Genomic DNA, 2,813 nt, shown 5'->3' on the forward strand with positions numbered 1-2,813 from the left:
ATCTCCAAGGCTCCTTGTCCCGCTTGGCCTTCCGCGCGGCGCGAGGGAGGCGGAGGGAACGGGAGGAGGAGAGGGGTTGGAGAGGAGGGAGGGAGGGAGGGCGCGCGCGTGGTGGCCTGCCTGCCTGCCTGCCTGCTCTGGGGGTGGGGGCGGCCGAGCCGATCTCCTTTTCTACTTCCGGGGCGGGCGGCTCCCCGCTCTCTCTCTTGTTTGTTGCGTTCCGCTGGGGGTTTTCGTTTCCCTTCTCCTCGCTCCCTCCCGTACGTGGCCCCGCCCGTGTGCGCGGGCGATCTCTTTTTCCGGGGAATATTTTCTTCCCGGGCTTTCCCGTGCGCTGCTGTGACCGGACCGGCCGTGCGAATTTCGCGCCGGTTGGACTGTTGGGGGAAGGCGCGCGAGCGCGCGTGGCCGTGTCCGTCCAGCTGTGGGTTGGATGGATGCCTCGTTGGTTTGGGGAAGGAATTTATCGGCTCCTTTACTGCGGCCGATCTGGATCTTTCAAATTGATCGATTTCCTTCTTGAATTGGATCGGGGCTGGAATTCTTTACTAGGTCGTACACTTACATAACGGAGCAGTAGTACTAGTATATACTACGAGTACAAGGTACTCCAGAGGGTGTGAAAAGGAATGGGAATGGTCACGCTATGGAAAAGTTATCTTAGACAAATTTCTGGTCGTGCCCAAAACTCTGTAGCTCAGTAGTTTTTCTCTTTTCTTTGTTGAACAATTAGGGGAGGGAAGAGAACCACATGACTCAAAGGAGTTTCATGCACAAAGTTTTTTTTTTTGAGGGACAGACAAGTGTTGTTACGCGAGTATAGTTTTTCTGCTTTTACTAGTTTTCCACACACATGAACTTGGAAGAGGATGTGCTCGTTTCGTCATAACCCGTGTTTTCTTGGCACTCGATTTTGCTAATATTTATCCCTCGGTTTTCTTTTGGATATTCGGGAAATGTTGAACTTATATCATCCGATCAGGAAAACAAAGTAATAAGCAATGGTAAGTTGGTACGAACACTACAACGATAGATATAAGGTGAAAGCAACACCGTTAAAGATTGCAATTTCTAGTCACCCGCAAAAGAAAATATTGTAATTTATAATGGAAAAATAGTTCCATTAGCAAATACCCTGTCATGTGGCGTGGCCACGTGGTAAGGCATCGGGTTTTGGTCCATTACTAAAAGGTTTGAATCATTACGACAGAAATGTTAATCTAACCAATACAGGTTGGTTGGATAGGGCATTTTAGCCGTTGGGTCATGACCAAGGCACATAGTGATTACTAACTAATGCAGTTGTTATTACGCAATAATATCGATAATTGTCAGACATGTGTTCCCCCACATGCAACTACTATACCCGAGATGTCTGGTTTTGGTAGGATGCCCCTATGCAACCGAATGGCGGGAGTATTTAGAACTATATTAACTAATCGCTACATACGCCTATTGATTGAGGAGTAGGCAATACCACCATGAAAACAATGTTGAAAAGCCTAAAATAAATCTAGAAAAATACAACCACCCGTGACAAAAAACCTGGACTTGAACCCTGGTGTGGAGGTTATACCCTAAGAATTCTAGCCATCTAGACTATGCTCGACTCACAACCCATAGTGTGTTAAACTACAATAAATAAAAACTTGACGATGGTATTACAATTGAATACTTTTCGACTGCCATCGACAAGGCCATGCCGACTTCAAGATAGGAGCGACAACAGCGGCTCGTTCTGGCTGCGACAATGTTCGTTCGGTGGTCCATGGGCCTACATGTAAAAAACCTTATGTTTGGGGTGTTTTATACACTACTAGTAAAATGCTTATACATAGAAGTTTAGGAGCGTTTGTTTCGGACCCACGCTACTGGTAATTTGCAGTAGCGTTGGTTACAAAGCGCGCTACTGGTAATGGTTAGCAGTAGCGTTGTTTAGCATGGGCCGCGCTACTGTTACATGTGCCGCGGGGCCCAGAACGAAAGTCCACTTATCTATAGCGTGGCTTGTCCACCAACGCTACTGCTAATGGGCTTAGTAGCAGCGCTGGCCCATACCCAACGCTACTACTATGCCAAAAGAAAAACCCCCCGCACCCCGGCCTCACTTCGATCGATCCCCTCCCAACCGCCATCGCGGTTACGGTTCCGTCCGACACCGCCATCGCAGGTAATGCTCCTCCCTCTCCGCTGCTCCTCCCTCTCTCGCCGCCCCGATCTGTCGTCGCTCGCCTACCCACTCCCCTGCTGCCCCCAAGTCTGTCATCGCCCCCACTCCCCCTTCTGCCCCTCCTCCCCCAACTCCGTCGCCGCCCCCACTCTGACGACTGGGTCGTGGAGGGGGGACGCGCTAGCCGGGGTGACTTGCACGTAGGGGTTGTCGGCGTCGTTGCTGGCCACCGTGACGGCGACGGCCGTGGAGTGCGGTGGCAAGAGAGACGTTGAGAGCCCCCTACTACCCCGCTCCCAACCCACCGCCCTCACTGTCCGCTGACGAGAGAGAGGTTGAGAGCCCCACTCCTCAAACCCATGATGATGATGTTCTTGTTGTGTTAGATCCATTGATCTTGTTTAATTAGTACTAATGCTAGCTTGTTGACCGGTCCAAGTTTTTAGGGATTATAGCTAGCACGATGCTTTGCTTTAGTTGTTGGTTTTGGGGTTCCTCACAGTAGTTGTTTTTTATGCTATATTGGAATTAGTGAACCACTGTTTTTTATTGGGTTAATTCTACCATCTCTAGATCCTACTGTTAGTAGCACATATAAACCTGAATATATTCAGTTTGGCTTGTGTTGAGATATCTTGTGGTT

The sequence above is a fragment of the Triticum dicoccoides genome, chromosome 2B (assembly GCF_002162155.2).
Source record: "Triticum dicoccoides isolate Atlit2015 ecotype Zavitan chromosome 2B, WEW_v2.0, whole genome shotgun sequence".
NCBI lineage: Eukaryota > Viridiplantae > Streptophyta > Magnoliopsida > Poales > Poaceae > Triticum > Triticum dicoccoides.